This window comes from Calidris pugnax, unplaced genomic scaffold (genome assembly GCF_001431845.1).
Source record: "Calidris pugnax isolate Ruff unplaced genomic scaffold, ASM143184v1 scaffold13, whole genome shotgun sequence".
Lineage (NCBI taxonomy): Eukaryota > Metazoa > Chordata > Aves > Charadriiformes > Scolopacidae > Calidris > Calidris pugnax.
The window spans coordinates 1,787,987-1,811,478 of NW_015090810.1; positions in this window are offsets into that span (position 1 = coordinate 1,787,987).

Sequence of the window (23,492 nt, forward strand, 5' to 3'; positions counted from 1 at the left end):
AGAATTAAATTGAATACTGAAAGTGATCACAACTAAGTCACCTCCTAACATGTTTTAAAAGTTTACTGGACTTTGCCGTTGCGGAGTTTGGTTTCTTTTTAAGATTTTGGGGGATATGTAACCAAAACACACTTGATAATGGCTACAATTCTATTTAGTCTTACCACAATATATTGCACCTCCTCTCCTTGACCTTACAGTTTTGTTTGCCTTACGGGCTGTGAAATATCGCTTGCTGTAGTTCCTACCTATCTATAGCCATCTAGTTGTGTCAAAGATCATTTATATTTAACAAAATACAGAATTGGCAATATGTAGTTTTGATAAAACTATGCCCTTAGAAAAGAAAAAAACCCAGAGACAAAATGTATAACATTACGCTTCAACTTTTCCTGTTTCTATACCAATTCTGCTGTGTCAACACACTTCGGCAACAAGCAGAAAGCGTATCTTGGGACGTCAGCTCTTTGGCTTGCTGCAGTTTTTTTCTCATTATCTAGAACATCATAGGTATTGTAAAACATCTTATATATTAGTAGTACTAACTCAGAGGATTACCTTGTTCATTCTTTAGAGATCCTTGACTGTAAATTTCCTTCAGAATTGTTTAATTTATTTTTGTAGCTAAATTAGAATTATAGGTCTGAGATCTGAAGGCAAACAAACTAACCACAGAGCACCTTGTTGGAATTTAGCCCCCACTGTAAAATCCAGAACCTGATCCTAATCTCCTTAAACAAAGGATGGAGGTTAGAAATGGAGGAAGCACACTGAGCAGGATACTGGGGAATCATTGCAGAGCAGAAAGACAATGGACAGGTGTCACTTGAGTGCCACAGATTCTCAGCTGCAATGCTTTAACTTCATAACTATTTAATTGCTTTAAGTTGCTCATGCAGCCATACTCAAGTATGTTATACACAAAATGATGATTTAAGGAACGTGGATCGTGGCCAATAACCCAGCCCATTAACAGGGGATGGGGTGAGAACAGACACAAAGTGGCAGTTGCACATGAGATCATCCCCACCCTCCATGAATCCAAGTAATTCTTCCCTTTGCATTTAAGTCCTCTTTATTAAGTACCTCAAATACACATCTTGAGTCTTTGTTCTTTGATACCTACTCTAGATACTCTTGAACTAGAAGGTACACTCAACTTGGAGATGTGAAAACACCATCAAGAGTCTTTCTACAAGCACTAAATTATTATTATTCAAACATATCGGCCTTCTGAATCATTGCTCTCCCTTTTTAGCAACCTATCTAAATCAAAGCCAAGCTCTTTTTTTTTCCCTACAGATACTAAAATGATTCTTCTTGTCCCTATCCTTATTTGCTGTAGAATTTACTATTGATTTTCATTTGTCATCAACTGTCTGCATTTCGTACTCATAATTTACAACCACCTTTATGAAACTCTCAGTTTTTTATAACATACTATATATTAAATATGAGAGAGACACTTTTACTCCTAATCCCATTTCCAGTGAGGACATTAAGGCTTTATTATGGGTGTATCAGAATGCATTGCAGACAAGCAGAAAGGCACCAATAAATTATTCAGGTCATTCTAAGTGCATACCAATAAAACCTTTTGGAATTTAGCATTTCAGGCATTACTCTAGTTTTAAGCATTACTTTTTGTAATGCACATTTACTTTTCCTCACCATTTCTGCATAGATAAAGCCAGCTGTATTTAATTATTAGGGAAAAAAAAAAAAGAAAAAAAATTAAAATTACTCCATCTAATTCTCTAACAAAAACCGATGAGGAGTGTTCTGTATAAAGCACTTCTGGGAAGTACTTAATCTCTCCAGAATCACAAGGCTTGAAGAAATGTTGCAGGGATTATTAAAATCTGTCTACTTTTCTTTTGCATTCTCTATACTTCCCAAATTTATATCTTCTCAGAATCATGATATCATGGACATTAAAGCTTGCCTTAAAGTTAGTAGTTTGCTTTCTCTTTCTAGTTTTGGTTTCTACTGGACACACCAACCTGAAGCCCTTTCTCCAAAACCAGAGACATTATCTAAGCTCAAAAATTCACACTAAACTCTGATGTGAACACATGTGATGACTGAATGTGACCTTCTCCTCTCCCCACCAAGCCCTCAGCATTTCTGATTTTTCAGGGTTTTTTTGATAGTGGATTTCAGTGGAGGATGGCAGGGGATTTTGCCTGTCTCATAATAACCCATTTATAAACATTTCTTCTTTCCCAATTAATGAATTTCTCTCCATTGCTAAGAGCCTATAGTATCTTTTCTGCTATGAATGCTGTATTCTTCCCTCTTATTTGTTGGGCAGGAAATCCTTAAAAATCAATAAAACTCCTATTGCAACAGTTCTGATAAAAACTACCTTGTCTTAAATACATTTATTCCTGAGATTCTCTTGCTGGCGCTGTTTCAGCTGCTCAAAGCACTGTGCTGACTATAAAGGCTAGGAAGTAATCCACTCGGGAATCTCCTCTATACCTCCCCTGGAGTACAGTGTTCTCTAGCTATGAAACACCACTATGGTTTAAACTACAGATATCGGATAGTTGATTGAAAACTACAACATAAAAGATTACTGGCTGATACATTGCTCTTATTCTTTCTACATACTTTCTTGCTAAACATTAAATACCTCAAATTACCTATTTTTAATGAAATTTAAAAAAGACACCATCTAGTGGCCAGCATGTAGCCCTTTACATATGAATCTCTGATTATTTTGACAGGGTCTGATACACTGTTTCTTATAAATACAGCATATTAAGAATACTTTGTATTAAAAAAAAAAGTCAAAATTTGACAAAACACACCACACAAAACATACCTGTCCCCTCAAGGCAATGGAAAGTAGAAGATATACTATCTAATAGTATTTTCTTCAAAATTCACATGAATTGTAAGGTTAGAACAGATTGAGTTTCTTCTAGACTCTTCCTTTGAAACTGGACCAGATGTTGTTCAGGAGCTCCTAATATTTCCATGGGTATTTTAAGGAACATTATCTCCTTATGGTTTATTCAAAAGATGAGGTCGAGTTTCATTTAAGGGAAAAATTTCATATCATCATTAGACACTAACATAGAGATAAGAATTTTGTATTTAAAGAACCTTATGAAGAAATTATAGATAGATAAGCCAAAGCACTTTAAAATCTGAAAAAGAGGTTTTGGAATGTGAGATGTAAATTCAAGCTTACCCCATGCAACTGAAAACTGACATAGTTTTGAAAAATTCCTAATTGAAATAAATCCTTTTGTTAAAACATAGCACAAATGCCTTGTGTATGCAAGCACTCCTTGTTGCTAAGGAACTGGATTTCTAAGGAAGTGGAAAGGTTTTCTGGGCTTTTAAAACCAGTAAAGTTGAGTTGTGTCCTTAGCTTGACTCTAACAGCAGGTAAAGAAGCTTAATTGAAAACTTGTCCAGGATTTACCTAATAGCAAGCTTCTACATGGTTCAAAAAAATTCTTCTGAAATAACAGTTCACAAGTTACTTCTGGCCTTTCTTATTTCAGTACAGAAACAGAGTCTCATGAGTCTTCATTTGCTTATTTTGCAATAAAAGTTCCAATTTCTACACATTTTAGTGATCTTCTCTCCTAGCTCAAGTATTTCAAAGCTGAATATCTGGATGTTGAAACTCTCAGTATTAGATATACAAACAATAACTACATGTCACCCCAAAATATTAACAACGCATAATCAGTGCTGAGCCATGAGAGGTAAGGGAGAATTTTGCATGCTTTGGGTTAACATCTGTGAGCCAGTTAGCACAGAATCTCCCACAGTCTTGTACAATACTATTCAGTATCTCCTTTCATTTAAAAACAGGTGTACTTCTTTTGATAAATAAATGGTCCTAGAATTTAGATGTGATTGATAGTTCTTGGTCCTAAATCTGAGGACATTTTTACTGCATTTTATTTCTGTGTGGTCTTTCATCTACAAGGAAGGTACTCCTGATTACCACAAAAGCTGCTATGACAAGAGTGTTTATATCTGGATGTTCACTTTTTGTTAAAATAACAGAAGACATAACCGGGAAGTGCATCTCCATGTATACTTTGTTTTACCTTTTTTCTGCTTAAAAAGAAGATTATTTATGAGTTAACAGAAAATTCTAGCCACCAATCTCTACTTGGGACTTGAAGATTTCTCAGATGTGGGTAAGTTCCTTGGAAACACTGCATGTGTTTTCACATTAAATCTCTGACACTTTTCAGGCTTTCTTGTCACTTAATTTTTTCTTTGGAAAAGCTTAGAAACATAAGCTTTAAAGATTTCTCTTCACTCTCCTTCCTAAAATAGCTTATCTTTTGCTTTGTATCTCTGAGAGATGTTATGTTATAAAGCACAATTTCCTGAGATGTGTGACCAGTCCCTTATTTCTCATTGCTCCTACAAAGAACAACCCCGAAAGCTCAACAAGCAGATTCAGCATGTATACAGAGTACTCAAATGTTCAAAACAGCAGCTTACCAATACAAATGTTAGTAGACCAGTGATAAAAATGACCTACAATACTCTCTCTTCCCACTTTTCAGATTTTTTTACCACTAAAAAAAAGCTTTCAAGAAATCTTTTCTCATAGCTGTACTTACACCTTCAATAGGTCGTAATGGAGAAGGTAATGGGAACAGCATAATTGCTAGAATCAAGAGAGAACATGTCTAATAATGTTCAGCCAGGTGGGTGAACAAATGAAGATAGATAATGATGAATTAACTCTATTGTGGTGCTGAATTCCTTTTAGTACTCCAACCAGTATTTCACAAAAGTTTACAATTTTTCAGTACCTAAGGACTGAAACTGCAGTATCAGAACAAAACGACTGGCATTGTTTTGATGACAAACACCAATAGGTAACTCTGGAAACTGCCTGTAGACTGCTCATCTGAGACAAAAAGTCATGGCAAAGGAGGGAGCCACTAGATTTCCTGTCCTGAGACTCAACACAGCAATATCCAGAGTGACACTGGCAACAGAATAGGAACTATTGAGTTTGACAGCTAGGAACATGTAGTGCTGCATTGAGATGATGTGTTAAGCTGCAGATTTCCTCCCCTTTGGGAGGGGGAGGAAGATGCTTCCTTTGTGACTTTTGGGAGAATATTTTTCTATATGGATATTGGTTAATATGCAGCAAATATTTTTAATTCCTCTAGATGCTAACATAAGTTATGCATTAATAATTAGGTATGTTTATTTAGCTAGAATTGGGCTACTTAATTACTTTTTTTTTCTTTTACTTTTTTTAAGACCAAGAAGAGAACAAGTGATAGACAGTGTTCATCTTGTTAAAAGACCACATGCAATAATATACAGGTTAACTCACTTATTTGGCTAAGCAACCAGGAAAAGGTGTTTGTCTCTAGCAAATGGTACTTAAAGCACATGCAGTTTCTGCAACACAGCAAGAAGGAAACCACTGGAAATTCATTCTTGTGAGGTATTGTACTCACACTAAGGTCAATAGTAGTAATGGAACTCACAGAGAAATACCTGAGATTATGCAGTCTGTTTTTTTTCTAGGTAGTTGCAAAATAAAACAAAATGGAAAGATGACCTTTTAATAATTAAAACAGTTATTCTTGCAGTTGGCAATCTGAAGTGTATCACAAGACTTTGATGATATATGCTTATCATTATTTATAATGATAGCTTTGTTGCACAGTGCCTCTACCAAAGAAAAAGTTACCTTCATTGCCATGAGCCAGTTTACAAACACATAAAACAAGAAAAACCCAACTAATGACTAGGAGTATCAGATCAGCACAATCAAACCACTCCTTTTGTCTAGACTCGCTTCACTGCAGACAGATATCATGAAGAAGCTGAAGCTGATTGCATTTTCTCAGCTGGAGACCTGACCTTTCTAGTCTAGTTCTGATACAAGTTATTAAAGAGAGAATAAACTGTGCTTCTCACTCCCCAAACTCCTAGCCCAGCCTCTCTTCCTAAAGTGTCCTAGCTGGCACCAGATCTCCTTGAATTGCCCCAGATCAGGCCCTCCCTCAGCTGGCAATGCCAGCATATAACTGAGTAAGGACCCAAACCAAAGCATAGATCTGGTCACATGTGTCTAATAGATGACACGGAACAAAGGTTTGTCCGTCTGCTCAGGTACATTCACTGGCCAAACCTTCTATATGGAAGTTACAAAGGTAAAAATGTATTTGTTTTTATTGATTTAAATTAAGGTGGTTTTTTTGTTTGGTTTTTGTTCGTTTGTTTGTTTGTTTTTTATGAACTACTGATTCTATTATACATCAGATTTCTTAAAGATCTGCCAAAGTATCTGAGATTTCCAAATACAGAAACTAGCCACTAGAACTTGGTCAAAGGTCAATGCAGCTGTGGTAAATGAATGGCCAAATGGAGAATGAAATCTTGACTTTTCTTTCTGATTTTCTGTTTAACAAACACCATAGGATTCTGTGTTAATAAATCATGTTTCAGCACTTGTGGAACTAAAGAATGCAGGTTTAATTCAGTAAGCTGTCTGCATGAGGAATTACCACAACAGTCAGTATGCCTCACTTCAATGAGGACATGCAGATCATCTTTTATGATTTTCATTGTCACCATGTAGATATCAATGAGGTCAGATTCTTGGCTAGTGTCAAAGTTAAAAACAGCTCCTGACGTAGCTGCTCTACTCCTAAGGAATTCAGTCTTTAATACACTCTCACTAGTGATTCTGAGTTTAACTTATGCCATGGCTATTAATTCTTTAAGAGCTCAGAAATATGTTTTCTTTCAAATGTTTGCACAAGGAAATACATAAAAACACCCATGACAAAAATAAATATGAATCAAAAAGTAAATCGAGAAAATGTAAGTGTGTAGTGTTCCTTCATATGCATCTCCTGAGAATGGTTGTGTAGTAGATTTAACTTCCCATTGCTAACCAAGAGGAAATGAAAAAGTCTGCAGGAGTAATTTAATTGGCTCAATTATTAGTGAAACAGTCAGAAGATACTAATCTTCCTTAATCTACTGAATTGACTAAATTGGCAAAGGAGCTGAAGAACTGGTAAATTTGAACTGTTTTCAAAAAATTATTTTGCTTGCAGAGTTCAAGATTTATTTGCTTATATTCAAATATCCTGTAGCTAGATCCAGTTATTACAGGACGGAAATACTCTCAAAATCATAGGGAAAAACAGCAAACAAAATAGCAATGCAACTACAAGTTGAGAGAGTACTGTGGGTACAGACACAGCTGTACCTTTCACATAAGAGTATCCAAGGCATATGACAAAAATCCTTGGGAGGAAATGGCTTTGTGCTCCCCAGATGTGGGTAGCAGAAAATAGGTTGATAATTTGCCCAGGAGACCAAACAGGCGCATGTTGGGTGCTTTCCCTAATTAATCTCTTTTTCAGGCTCAGACTGGTTCACGATATTCACCACAAGAAGTGATGCAATTTCCTTAATGCTTGAAACTCTCATTCTGAAATCAAGTTTTGATGGCTGTATGAAACCATTGTTTCTTTCAATACACATAACACAGATAAAAAGTGCCTTGCATTTTGCTTTTTCAATGAAGTTAGTTCTGGGACATCATCCTTCGAGAAGTGAGACATAATGCCTGATAGCTACTGCTCTTCTCAGGGGGCTGAACAAGAGTTAAAGTACAAGATAAAATTGCAGTAACATATAAAGAATCTAAAGCAAACTAGACCATACATAGATCTCCACGTCTGGTTATTGAGTTTCTGAGGTGGTTTCTGAGAGACCTCACCAGGAAAAGAACCATATGGGCTTTTGAAGGCAAGCATGGAACAAGTTACAATGTAGGGAATTTGAAAAGAAAATTTTGAACAAGCTAGGAGTGGACAAAGTCCCTCTACCATTTTCATTGGAGATGTAGCGCTACTAGGATGACCGTCAACCAAAGGCAGCAGCATTCAGAGCTTATCTGAATAATTAGGTGACCAGAGATTTATTTGAAGTCATAAATCCTCATACTTCATTAGTCCAGTTTTACAGAGCAACTCCAGCAAAGTCAATGACTCCTAATAAGTATCAAGCTGTCATAGCACAGTAGAGAGTCAGGCCTTTTATTGTCCCTCACATTCATATAGTTGGGCAGGTGGGGGAACTACGGTGTTGCAGATTGGAGAAAGTGTGGTTTGATGTGTGGGCTTTGGCACATGGTGAGCATTTTTGTGAGGAAGTATTTTACTGTAATTTAACTTTTATTGGAAGGCATGATACATCCTTTCCAGCTAATTGCTCTATTTTAGCTTTTAAAATGAACAGATCTTTCTCTCTTATGTTTCAGCTCATATATTGTAATGATATTACTGTTACTGTTAAAGGTGACCTGAAAATTATTTTAAATTATTTGCTTCTTGCTTCCTCATTCGTTTACAATGAATAAAAATGCCTGAGAGATTCTAGACTACTTCTAAAGCATATTTTCCCTCCACACCCCCCTTCATATTTTTACTTTATAAGTGTCATCTCTCACACTCTGGCTTTACTCAAGTTAGGAAGGCATGTGAAATATCCCTCACAGCCATTTGAAGTTGAAGATGTAATAAAGACTTTTGGGATAAGTCTCAGCCCTGTTCCATGACCTACTATACAGAATCTTATGAGTCTTGTGCTACTCTAGGGAACTATCTGGCCTTTATCTCTTCTGCATCGGACCTGAAACTCTGCAGTCATTCTACTCACTTGTTAGACTCTTCATTTTGTCATTTAATGATTTTGGTGTGAATTTGCCTTCGAGAGAGGCCAAGAGTCAAGAGACGCTGTCAGAAGACCTGCAACCCTCCACCCAAGAGCAGGCAAGTGGAGCATCCACGTACAAATGTATCAACATCTAAAACAAAAAAAACAACCAACAATTCCCCAGAAGTCAATTTACACCACAGGACGATATCTGTAAACCTTATTAAGATTTTTTTTTCGTTTATGAAAGAGATTGGGCTGCATTTCAGAAAAGAAGAGGTGGATTGAAACTTAGCAGGGAAAAAAAAACCACCCATGCAGAATCCATAGTTTTAAAAAGACTGCTATACAAAGATGTTCTCTCACCCAAAGCCAGGTCAGAGAAGCACCTGCATCTGAGAATTGCAAATGCTCCTTAATCTTTCATTTTATGTGCAGAATAATGAGATCAAAACAAGTTCTAAACAACCTGAGCAACAGTTTCATTCTGCAAAGAAGAATAGAGTTATCTTTTTCATATCTGCTAAACTGAAGCATTTACAAGATGTAAAGTCCCCACTGGGAGTGTAATGTGAAGATCCACTCAGTGGTGCATGTTTCTTTAGGAAGTTAAAGTGCTAGCAACTTGATTAATTTCAATTCTTTTTTTCCCATCAACCATAAAAGATGAGAACATTCTGAAATGTACAGTGAAAAACCTTTACACAAAAAAGACTTTATTCTGTGCATAACCAAATTAGGCAACATTTTTTGGTAGATAACTGTGAATGCTGTAACCATGGTGTACCACAAAAGCATGAGGCTGATGAACTGAGAGATTATTTGAAATTCTGCAGGTGTGCAAACATAAAAATGCACCTTCGGTTGCATAGAGGTATTGCAGTCCTGAGTGGACAAATAGGTTAAACCTCTTAAAAAAGCAGTATCATCATTTTAAAGGAACTATACAGAGCATCACAACACTCAAAATAAGCAAAATTTTGAGCAGTAACACTCATGTTGTAGGTCAGGATAGATAAAATTTAGATGCTTGGCTCAAGAACGTGCCCTATCAATTTCTAATGATCTTATACTCTCATGACATTGTTTAAATTGTGCACCCTCTACAACATCCCTCTTGACATTTTCTGGAGGGAAAGAAAGGCTTTTGTAAGGCTTTTGACACTGTGTTCCATAATATCTTTATGGACTAACTGATGAGGCACAGGCTAGAAAAGTGGACAGTGAGATGGACTGAAACCAGCTGAAGCGCCAGGATTAAAGCATTGTGATCAGCTGCACCAAATTCAGCTGGAGGCCAGTCACCAGCTCTTTGTCTTGGAGTTCAATAATGCTGTTTAAGATTTCATTAATGACCTTGGTGATGGGACAGAGCATACCCTCATCAAATCCACAAATGATACAAAACTGGGAAGAATGAGTGGTACACCAAATAGGTGTGCTGCCATTCAGAGGGACATAAACATGTTGGCTGAAAGGCGCCACATGCAAGTCTTGCACCTGGAAAGGATCAATGTCTATGCACCAGAACAGGTTGGGAGCCAGCAGGCTGGAAAAGAGCTTTGAAGAAAAGGATCTAGAGATCCTGGTGGACAGGTTGAACATGAGCCAGCAATGCACCCTCATAGCATGAAGTCAGTCCCTGACTCAGCAGTACCACAGCAGGGCTCATCTCAAATTCCCCACAGTCCTTCCTGCCATAAGGCCTGCTGAGCCAGGACCACAGGCTGGCACAGTGGCCCTGCCCAGCCATCCTGGGGCTGTCCCTGACCGCAGTTCCCTTCACTGGGCCTGATCCTGACCCCCACCAGAGCCTGATGACCCAGCCCAGCCTGATCTGTCCCCTCAGAAATGACAGCCTGACTGTGCCTTGACAAAATAACAGAAAAATAAAGATTTTCCTTTCATCCCAGCTTTATGTACCCACTTATACAGAGTTATCAGCTAGGACATGACCGCTTAAGACTGCCTAGACAATATGTGAGAGATTTTCCTTCATCCTGAGTAGATTTTTATGAAGCTCAGCTTTAATCTTCTTTTCCTCCCATTTACTTCAGACTGTATAGGAAAAAGCAAAAATACCTTTACCTACTGCTTCTAATAAATAGGTACTAAAAATAGGTACTGGGCACAAATATTCCTGCAGTTTTTACCCCAGAAATGAATTTGCCAACTATACTGGGAAGAGAAGTCAAAAAACCAGGAAATATTGGTGAAGAAGAATTAGACTTTGAATAAGAACATGTAGAATTGAAAGTGGAGGAGAAGCTTGATGTCATTTACAAGGTGTGTGACTTCTTTTTCCCCCAAATCAGTTCCTGCTTGTTTCATTATATTTTTTCTTTTGTGGGTAAGGTAGGAGACAAAGCTTAACAGCAAGTGCAAGTGCATTTAGAAGTGCTTTACACTACTGGAAAGCTCAAAGCATAAGTTTTATGGATTTTCTCACCAAACTATGAGAGAAGACAGAAAAAATGACTTAAGTGTTCAAGTCATGTGAAACTCAACAGTTAGAAAGATGTACACTCTCAACCCAAAGCACAACACTGCCTTGTGAGGAAATTCAGTTGCAAAGTACTCTTTGAGTACTCTTTCACCACTCGAGTATCTACTAACATGCAGCAGCTGAGTATCTCAGACCTCTAATGCAAGGATATGCTACAATTCTCCAAGTCTTTGCACAGCCTATAAAGTTGCATATCTTCTAAAAAGTCTGCAGTAGTGGTATTTGAGGACTTTTTTTTCTCTAAACACTTCATAACTTTGATTTCTCTTTTCCAAAATACAAGAATAGTTAAAAAACACATCCTAGAGAGTGAAATTTAAAAGTAAACACTTTTTTACAGCCAATGAGGTAAGCATTGTCAGTTTCTTATTTATGATTAATTGGTTTTCCAAATGACATTCAATATCTCGGCTACTCTACCATCATTGTTAAAATCTATCATTTCCTTAAAGTATTTATGGGATTCTACTGATGGCTGAAATAATTTGTCATCAAAGGGATAAGATTAGACATGAAAATATAATGCTGGCAAAACATATTTCAACAGCAATACACAGGAGGCCTAGTGCAGAATAGAACACACTTCATCTTTTTTTTTTCTTCTTCAGTCTTCCTCTACTTAGAATATGTTTTCTTACTGACACTGGTAATATGACTTTTAGACAGACCAGCAGTGCATTATACAAACTGCAATTGGAAAGATGGCAAGCTTTTGTTTGTTGGAGCATTTCCACCTATTTATTTTTGACAAGGTCAAAAAACTCTTTTAATTCAACTTTACACTTGGCTGATGATGAAAAGTAGCTGTATACTTTGACATAAAATAACCCAGAGACATCAGCATCAAGTAATAAACATTTTAAAGCATTCCTGCTAATAACTGAATTCAGGACAGCAGAAATATCTGAGCAGAAATATCCATCTCTGTCAAACACTGTGCTTCCAAAATGCCCTGCTAATCATTTGTAAGCACTGAGCATGCAACTCTCTGAAGTTTAATTCTATTGTTTACATTTCAGATGAACAGTAATTCAAACAAACAAAAAGACATTTTAGAAAGTGTTGCCGAACAAATCTTTACAACATTCCCTTCTAAAAAAAAACCAAGCCCAAAACAAAACAAAAAATAAACATCCAAACCCCAGAAACCAATCATGAAAAAAACCACACACAAATAATGAGTTCCTTTTCTCCTTTTCTCAGTTCCTGACTTCAGTGTCTGTTAATGAAAAGTTACAAAAGCGCTGTATTATGTGGTAGATAAGACATGGAAAGCCAGGAGTAAAGAAGTTTAAATCCTTCCAAATCACACTTGCTATTGGAGATTTCACAAACACAGCTAAACTAAGCCATCAATCTTTTCACTTGCTGACTGAAATTCTCTACTCATTGCAGAAGCACAGAATTTTTGAAAGGGTGCCCATATGATTTCCTTAGACTCTTGCCTGGGCACATACACTGATATAATTTCTAAGAGCAAGTAGAGCATAAAGTCCTTGAAAAGTTGATGTTAGATCGTCAGCTAATACATTCAGATCATAAAATATCAGTACTAAATATTTTTTAGTTTCATGTCTCTGAAAGCAAAAACCATTTGTGTGACTATGCAACTGAAATTCTCTATGAACCCACAGAAGTTCTGCATATGCTTTTTCATATGTAAACTTAAACCAATGCTTCTCTATGAATGCGCAGTAAGAATAATCTGTCACAACCATTAAAGAGAACATGCCCTTGGATATTGTTCTATTCCTCTCCTATTTCTCTGATTTAGCAAAGACTTTGGGCAGAAATGATATTTTTTTATTAGACGTCAATAATAAATTATGCAACTGACATCAAAAAACTCAGCAACAGACATTTGCATGACAGAACATTTACACTGGAAGTACTTATTTTTCAACAAGGTCAAAACTCTCTGTCAGATCTGCTCCGCATCTAGCTGGTGACAAAGTGGTGTTGTATACTTTAATGATAGAAGTCCTTCATTAACAGAGAATAAACATTTCATTGTGCCTGTAGAAATGATGCAAAATATGCATTGAGGATGACACCTGAGGACAATGAATGGCATCAGAAAACTCTCTTTCAGCTACTGCATCCAAAAGGCTGACTTTTCCTACATCCTCTGAGACACCGTCTTTGCTTGATATTACAGTTCTATTGGGAAAAGTCCACTAAATATTATCTTTACCTTGCCTTTAATATTATTTTCATAACCATTAAATCAACTGATTGCTCTTAATAAATCTGGATCCAGGTTATGCAGTCCCAATTTACTTTTCACTACCAAAACAGTCCTTTCAACTCATGTATACCATTTGCTAAGCATGTGCTTTGATGCATGTTATTCTTTAGCTGTGCTATGATATAAACTGTTAGCTTGGTTTTATTTTTCCTGACGTTAATTTTTTCAAAGAAAAGATAATAATACCATTGATATCATTCTTAGCCCATAAATCAATACTGCATGGAGAAAGCACCTATTTTTAAAGAAAAATCATTAACATGGTTACTTGTTTTCCTTACCTCATGAACAGGGTGAGAATAGTCTTTCAGAATTTACAATATGTGGAAAAAGCATTCATGAATTATAAAGAGGTGGGGTTTTCAAACACATTGTTTACTAGTTCATCTATTTTCTTCTTTGTTAAGTAAAGAAGTTTGTCAAATTATGAAAATAATGCACAACTTAAAATGAGTTCAACAATTGCAATTGTAGTCCTTAATTTCAGTATCAAAATTTTCATCTTTATTAAGACAGTTTGGATGGATCTACCATGGATGGATCTTTGTATGGATCTACCTTTTTTGCATCAATGGAGGTTGAAAAGCCTATCCTTTCTGCACACAGTCTTTCACTAAATGGAAAATCAATGGCCAGCTCCATGCATTACCTGATCAGAGCAACAGACCTTTTCCCCACAGAGAGGCGTCTGAGAAGCAAAGCTGTGTGTTTTGGTCTAAGTGTGAAGAAACCTCCAATAAATATGAGCAGAGCCTCTACATCTCTCAACTGGGCTCATATAGCTATCAGTGCAAAAAATGTTTTAATATTGAGTCCATCAGCCCCTGGCAATCTGTGTCATTCCCCTGTTGAAAGCGACCATGAACAGTAATCTCATAAATGCTACACAAAGCTAACTACATCATGTTCCTTAAAAAGGTGCATACATTCAAAAAAAACCAACCAGCATACCATACAGGCACACAAATTGAAAGTCAAACCAGTGATTCTGACATTCACTAGATCTGATTAAAAATTGAGAAAAATTTGAAATATTCTTATGCGTTTTCACACTAAGCTTTTACTCAAAGAACTCTTCTTCTTTTATAACACTTTGCTCCCCTAACTCTTCTTTTCCTCCCCTTTTCCTTTTGCTACTGAAAAGAGGTGCAGTTCTAGGATGGGAAAGATAAAGAAGAGTGAATAATGGGACAAAATTAAAAATTTTAAAATTCTATACTTTACTTCAGAAACAATCTTTATCTAATTCTGAATTAGTAAAAGAAGCAATAAAGTAGAACTTGACACTACCTCATACATAACTCATTCCAACCTTCATATTAGGGTTCTTTCCCTTTAATTGTATTACAAAAGAAGTGTTCTGTTTGATAGATTATTCTCAATACAACAGCTGCACAAGTTTTAGACTTCTTGTTAATTTGCAGTGTATAACAAGCAGATTTATGTAATGGAGAGGCTGGGAGAAGCAAATGAGAAAAGCAAAAATGCACAAGACGTGCTGCTCTCCTCCTATTAGAGCACAGCTAGATCAGTTTTGCAGTCTCCTGAATTCATTGGTATCAGCTGTATAACTGATGTTCTCCCTTTCCTAGGATAATTATAAAAGGAAGAATCATTTTCTCTGCCCTAGAATCACATAATCACAGCATGATATGGGGTTGAAAAGAACTTCTGGAAATCATCTAGTCCAACCCCCCCACCAAAGCAGGTCCACCTAGAGCAGGTTGCACGAGAACGTGTCCAGGCGGGTTTTGAATGTCTCAAGAGAAGGAGACTCCACCACCTTCCTGGGTAGCCTATTCCAGTGCTGTGCAACCCTCAAAGAGAAGAAGTTCCTCCTCATGTTTAGATGGAACTTCTTATGTACAAGTTTGTCCCCATTTCCTCTTGTCCTGTCACTGGGCATCACTGAAAAAAGACTGGCCCCATCCTCTTGACACCCACGCTTTAAGTATTTATAGGTGTTGATCAGATCCCCCCTCAGCCTTCTTTTCTCCAGACCAAAAAGACCCAAGTCCCTCAGCCTTTCCTTGTAAGAGAGATGCTCCAGGCCCCTAATCATCTTTGTGGTCCTCTGCTGTACCATCTCCAGCAGTTCCTTGTCCTTCTTGAACTGGGGAGCCCAGAACTGAACACAGTGTTCCATATGGAGCAAAAACAAAAAATAAAATTATGCCAATCCCTTAAAAAGGGACCCACAAGTGGCACCTTAACTCTAGCACACATTGAATCACAACCAGTGCTGTGATTCCCTAAAGTAAAAGGAATTCTCTATTTTACTTTCCACCCATTGTGTAGCAACTCTACAGCACATCCCACAGAAGCCTGCATCTAGCTTAGCCCACTAACTATTTTCAAGTCCCAAATATTACGGATGTTTAGGTGCATGTAGAGTGAAGTCTTAAAAGATTCTACATTATTCATTACATTAGTAACTTTTGATCAACTCATCAAGGAAGTAGGGCAAGGCCAGTCCGGTCAACCTGATGCTGATTAGACCATGGATGTTTTATCATGCACTTTCTCAAGAGGTTTTGTTTGGATTTGAGAGTAAAATTATTCCTAGCATCAAAGCACAAGTGTCCTTTTTTTCCTGTTCAAAGCCCAGGCTAGCGACTGTGATTAGAAAATGAAATGCAAATACTTCTGAAGAAGTAAGATGAGGAGAACAATTTCATGATTTCTCACTGACATCAGCAGGCCTACACATAACAGTGCAATTACTGTGGACTAGCTGAATGAGGGTAGGTAAAAGTGGAGGATTTTTGCCAGGCAAATTTAGAAAGTTTCTTTCTACATAAGCATAGACACCTTCCAGATCAAAAGAGTTTATCTCACCTTCAGAAGGACAAACTTCTAACACGCTACATGACTGCAGACAAAAATGAAATGAAATAAGATTCTCTTCTCAGATCTTCTAAGCTTTTAGGCATCTTGCAAATATTGGCTATAAAAAAAAATTTCAAATTTTAATCATTTTTATTGGGACAGTATCTTCAAGAGACATGATTATTTAAAAGACAATGCATACAAGGGTATTATTAAATTGTCTTATGACAGTTCTACAAAGAAATCCTTTCATCAATATTTAGGAGTGTAAGGAAAGGTAAGGAAATTGGAAAGGTAATAATCACTGGCTGAAGCAAAGCCTCAGTGTAGTTCTGGCTGTAGTTTAGCAGGGTTCAGACATTACTGTTTCCACTTATCAACTTTCCATGCTTCCCTTTCAAGTTACCACTCCACCCTAATAATCTAGCATGAATATAGGTACAGTTGTCTGCAACCCCTCCATGAAATAAGCTGTCAGAACTGAACATACACATTCCTAAAAGTAAGGTTGACAGGAAAGATGTGTGCATCCAGGTTTCTTGACATATGAAGGCAGAGAGCAGCCAGTAACCTACCAACACTCAGCTACAACCACAACAGGGCATCTGACCCCAGTCTTGAAAGAAATAATGCAACTGTCCTCCCAGTCACTCCAGTCTCTGTGATCCAAGGCATAGTTTCAATTCAGTACAGCTGCATAACCTTGGTTCAGAGTTCTGTGAAAAGCTTGTAAGTTGCAAGCAAGAGTGGTGAGAAAGCAGACAGAGTAGAGCCATACCAGGTAAGAAAGGTAAAATTAAAGACAGATGCAAGAGCGCTGAGAAAAAGGTGGTCAGTCGCTCAAAGATTCCAGAGGAAAATCTAGCACAAATGGTACAAAATGCTAAGGAAAAAAAGCAGGCAATTGGAAAATTGCTCCATAGCAGCAGTAATGTTCAGCCTGTCCCAGGATCAATGGAAACCAATCTCCCACTCTCACTGATGACTACCAGGCTAACCAGACTTATCAGGTGACCTATTGGAGGGTGGCAAGCATATTAATAATTATCCAGTGTCACATAAATACTTATTAGGCAATAATTTATTAATTACTTATTGTATTGGATGATAATTATTACTTTGCACTTTTAAACTGTGACTATCTGCTTTGAACACAGTAAATCAGTTTACCTAAACAAACAAGAAAGCAGATAGAAAGGGTAACTGTAAATAAGTTACAAATGTTATTTGTACCTATCCAGCTGTGAAGCTGCCTAGTGTAAAGTGGGTTACTTTTCAAACACATCATGGTTTGAACAAACAGGTTGAAAATTCAGTTTCAATGCCATCAAAAAAATAGCAGTTTTGGTATGTACAGTGTAGCTTTAACCGAGAATTTATTTTCTCTTTTGGACTGCTAGAAATACACTCAAATTTTCAATTACAATATACACAAGCATTCATGTTAAGACAAGAGGCTATATACTTGGAGAATCGCAAGACAAATCAATAATTGAAAAGGGTGTTTTCACTTCTGCAAGTTGTTGCACCCTTCAGATATACAGTAAGAAGGAAAAAAACCCAAAAAACCAAAACAACTTTCACATACTTGGCCACCTTCCCTAATATTTTTCTCTATTGCAGAAATGTATTCCACCAAACAAAAACTTTTCCCAACGTTACCAATACTTCTTACTCAGGAATTTGGGGTGGCTAAGAACTGTAAAGGTTGAGCCAGAAGCCATTGTCATAATTTCAAAGCAAGACAAATCCATTTCAGTAAGCATAAAATCAAAGGAAACCACAGATTGTTAGAGCTCCTGCCACTCCTATTTAATTGGGATAGCTCAAGACAGGAAGCTGCACCACACACACATCATGCAATTTGAGCACGTGGCTCTGGGTGTGTGTCCCAATATTTGAACCCCTGCTATAGAAAGCTCTCAGCATCCACAGAAGTCAGCCTTCCCTCCCTTTCAGGGTGACAGCTATTCTAGTATCTTCCTTTCCTTCCTGAGCCAAGGCACAGGGAACCATGTTGCATTCCTGATGCAGAACACCACATTCATTTCCTCCTCTTTCCTACTTTTCACTCTCTGCCCCTTATCCCTAGAGCTGCTCTCATCTATGAGTAGAACTGCAAGATAATAGAGGAACAAAGAAAACAGATTTCAAAAGACCTTAGGTGGTGCTTTCATCCCTCCTCCTTCTCCTACCACCCCTTGAATGTTTAAATAGTTGTATGTTCTGCTTAACTCTTTGTTGCCTGTGGGTATCTCTCTTACTGTCTGTGACCTTCATGCCAGGAAAAAAAATAACTTACATATATTAAAGACTGATGAAATACAGTATTTTCACTTCCTTTTGTTCTACAATAGTTCCCCTCTTCAGAGGGGGACACAAAACCTGCTTGCTCTAAGTGTAAATCCTAAAAGGTATCAACAGGTCATTCTTTTGCTTTTCAGATAAAGCACCATTAAGTACACTAAAAACCTGAGGCCTATATTCCTCCCCTCTTTCATTTCAGTGCTTTAAGTGTTTCTCAAGATAAAGCAATAAAGTTTTATTCTTTTCACAATTTGTTTTTGGTCTGCTGAGAGCAAATAAAATGTTTGCAATATTTACCCCAAATTAGCTGTAATAACACAGTCTAAATAAAGACTGTTTCACAGCAGTCTATTACAAATAAGAACTATTTACAGTATTTTACGTGCTACACTGTTATTCTCAATTCTTCCTCTTCTCCAGAAACCAAGCTTACAATCTGTATCGCTTTTCAATTTCCAAAACCTTATCTGAAGTGGTACAGAGCTAATTTTGTAAAAGTACCCCACCATAAAGTTCCAAATCGAGCCAAAATGGATCCACAAAATAGCAAGCAATAAACCAATGAGTTAGGGTCACCTCTAGCACATATGATCACCTAGCCCAACTTGGAAGATAGCACATTTATAGCTGCTCTGACAAAGAAAAGGCCTTCAGCAAGTGTCTGGAGAACCACCTCAACTCATGCTTCCAAATGATCAAAGTGACTTTGCTTTTGGTAGCAAAAGTGATTTATAGGTTTTTTTCATCCAAGTTGTCAAACCTGAAAATGTTATACTTAAACAACCTCTAAAAAAGGCATGGGACACTAATGTAGTTACAAAGAATACAAAAGCAGGTACAAAGATATGTGGAGAAAGAAAGGGCTGCCTCCACATCCCTTTCTCTACAGAGACTCCAAACCAGTAATGACACATGCACATGTATGGCATGTTGTATACCAGGTATGCAAAACCATTTTAAATCACTGTCCCCTCTCCCTTCCCAACACGTATTTCCTACCACTGTATCCTTCCCTTTTTCTTATCCTGCCCTCCCATTTTGTACATATGCACCCAATTCCTGAATTGCCATTGAAGTTTTTTTACATCACCCTTAAGCTGTTCCCAGGGTCTCTCAACTGTAAAAATTCATACCCTCCCTTGCAAGCCCTCTAGTCATTACACAGTTCTTCCTTGACTGCATCCATCCATCCATTCTAAACCAATCCATGCTTTTTATTCCTTATTGCCTAGCAAGATTCTGGTATCAAGGCAGAAATGCAACACTGCCCTTGCACACCAAGTGTTCCCATGATCTTGATTTTCACATCCTCTGTGTAGATAGAGACTGTAAAGACTAGGATTCCTCTGGACAAGCTGTCTTCCAAACCCCAGCCACCCACAGCTGCCTTGCATGACTGGCACACCTAGCCTTCTTTAAGGAAGAGAGAGCCTTTCTCTGCCAAAGATGCTAGCGTTACTGCCAAGATGAATGCACAGTTTGGCTCCCACTGAATAGCTGGAAGACACCTTTTCCCAGCCAGATATCACTCCAGCTGACACCCTCAACAAGTCAGAGCTTTTGGTGCTCATCTTCTATTCCCCTGGCATCAGACTGGCAAAATGAATTGGCTGCAAGAGACATATTTTTCCTGAGGAGTATAAGAATGAAAAGCAACAAATACAGGAACAGAAGATCTAAAAGACACAAGAAATTTTCTGGACAGTGGAAAAAACAGAAAGGCCAAAACCAGATTTGTCCTGAATTGCCGCTTCAGGTTGTAGTCCACATTTCTTTCCCACAGGTTATCTACAAATTGTTCTTGTTCTCCTCTACTGCCTTGAATATTCTCCAAGATAGCATGGAGTATGTGCTCATGTGTGCATGTACATCCACAAGGAGCATTTCAAAATAAAAACTGAAACATGAACTCTCCTTCACAACATGGCAGTTGTCCTCACTGCCTGATAGATTGCCTAGAAATGTAGATGTTCTGTGCAAAGCCAATTCATGTAAAAATTAAAGTGCTAAGCACAACCCAAAGGGACATGTCATAACATCACCCATAATCAACAGTCAGAAGTATAATGCACTAGCTGTAATGTTTTATGGAAGAAGTGACTGGGAAGATACTCAGGGAGCACTATGTATGGTAATGTAAGAATAAGCATTTCACTGCAATGCTCATTTTATGAAAGAGAAATGTATGGGCTGAAAGTGACAACAAACAGTGCCCTCTTTCATCCTTCTCATTTCAGGAAAATTTAGGTTTTAAGCAACACTCTGGGCTGAATCCTAAGTAGATCAGCCTATGAACCACAACAAAACAGGAATATTTTGCATAAAATATTTCAAAATAGACAGAAGCAATACAGACTTTAGATGCTAATCTCACCATTTGTATTGCCAGGACATCTAATGTCTCCTAATTGGTTTATTTTTAAACTAAAAATTAAGCCATTTTGTGAAACCTTAATTTATAAAGTCAGTGAATTCTCCTCTTGAACTAAGTCAAATTTCCTCTAAAGTCAGACAGGTATTTCCTGCAGATTTCTCTGAAAGACATCTGTATCCTTCAGTAAATAGTATTGGGGGGGGTTACCTGATGTCTCAAGAGACAAAGTAGCAGAATGCTAAATCTCTACAAACAGAGACAGTTGTTCTACCACAGAAGCAAGGGCCAAGTTTAACACTAAAAGTCCGGTTGGTAGCCACATTGTGTGCTCTTCTGCAACCCCACAGCTTTGCTGTCTGTTTTCCCAAGCATGTAAGACCACTGAAAAGTGGAATAGAAATGTCATGTATATCATCTTTGCAACCACAACTTATGGATGCTGCTGTCATCTTTCTGAATTTTAATTTACTTACTTGGGAAAAAATTAGGAGAAATAAACAATCACTAAATAGTTAGTTCATAACAGAAATAGACATTTATGAAATCTCAAAAAATCACTGCTTGATTTGCCAACTTGAGACTTAGATACCAATTTGACCTGAACTAAGCTGAGTTAAAGGCAATGCCATAAACCCAGTAGTTGAGAATTCCATCAGCACAGGTCCAAGCAAAAAGATTTAAAAACCAAAACAAAACAAATGAAAAAAAATCTTAAGTTTCTGAGGTTTTATTTCCCCTGGAAGTAGCTCTCATGAGTAGTTCATGTTACACCACAGGTCTTTTCAAAGATAAAACTGAACTCAGGCCCACGAATCAGTGAAAAGCTCTTTTGCTAGATCTTGAAAGGTAGTGGTAACCTAACGAAAAACCTTAATCATCACCACACGGTAATTTACATCCAGACAGCCTGAAATGTAATTGCTCTCAACACACCAGCAAGAAACAAGTATTGCATGCAATGGCTTATTGTTTAAGAAGTACTTACTACAATTCCTTAGGCACTGTAGTGCATGAATATCAGTTTCTCATCTATATATTTTATTTTGTCTCCTTCTAACAGATGGCTGGTTCCTCTGTTCCTCCTAGCAGAGATGCCTTTGGTTTTTTTTCCTAATTCACTTACAAACTCTTTATCTTAGTTTTTATTCACATGCAAATTTTGTACATTACTTGAAATATGAGCCATCTAATTTTGTTCAAGTGTGAATAGCTCATATAGCCATCCTAGTAATCTGTAAAATGGGTGATCTACATCGAAAACAAGGAGAACTATGGAGAATGAGAGCTTTGTCACCGAGATCAACAGGGCATTATCCCTGTTAGTAGTGCCATTGAATCATTTTACGGTGTGTCTTAGAGTAAATAGATCTACTTTGGGAATGATAAATGCTCTTTTATTAAGAAAGAACTGAGATATCCAATTGGAAAATATTGGGAAGTGGACTGGAATGCTTACAGTGAAAGAATTTGTGCACAGATCAAAAGGAAATTCTTGAGTTTCTAAGTCAGTCCTTGAAGTACAATTAAATTACTGGAGATACTTGGGGGAATTCTTCTGAGGATTTCTTTTTTTTTTCCCCCTAAGTCATTCTAGCATTGACATAGCATTATGAGTGGATTGAGTGTTCTTTTGTAGATAAATAATTAAGCATAAAAATATCCAGTTGCCCTTAGACAACAGAAAAAAACTGTTCTGAGTTTGTACACATGCAGGAAGACATTATTTTCCCATAGAACTTGTGCGATCTACAGCATCATTTACCTTAAGCTCTAACTACTAGATTATTCTGAAGGTTATTCTGAGGCAGTGCAAGTATGTGATTAACAAGAGCTGTAGCATGAGAGATATCATCAACATCCTTTTAAGTAACAGGCTGAAGATCTAAAGGATATTGTTCATTGAAAGAAAATGCAACATACTGACTAAAGAAAGACATTTTCGTTCCATTCATTTCTAAGTAGAAACTATTAAGAATTCCAGGAACCCAGATCCTTCCACAATGACACCAAAGGCAAATTTCCTGTAACAGTCAATGAAAACAACACCAAATACAGTTAGGTTATTTGTAGCTGGTATGCTAGGCCACAGGCTGATAAACTTCAACAGTTATCTAGACAAAACATCTCTTTGTTTTCATGAGACTCAGGCTTCAGAAAACAGCCTGTGAACAGGTCCAATATGCATTAAGCTAAGCAACAAGTAATAGTAACTTCTAAACAAGAGTGTCACAACCTTAAGCTATAGAATTCTATACCTTACCTATTACTATTAGAATTATTATAGACATGAATCAAGATAGATATGAATCAAGTCTTATGTGACCACAGTCATAATGTTTACACGGTAGAGAACAGAACGAGGTACTATGGAAAGAAGTTTGTACATATGGTACTATGAGGTACAGCTGGAAAGGGGTTTCCTTTGCAGTTGAAGAGAAAATTCTTTAGAACTGATGTTGTGCCTATGAACACTGGCAAGTAAAATGATAATAAAAAACAATCACATGCATCAAAATATTTTGAACAGTTGTGGAATG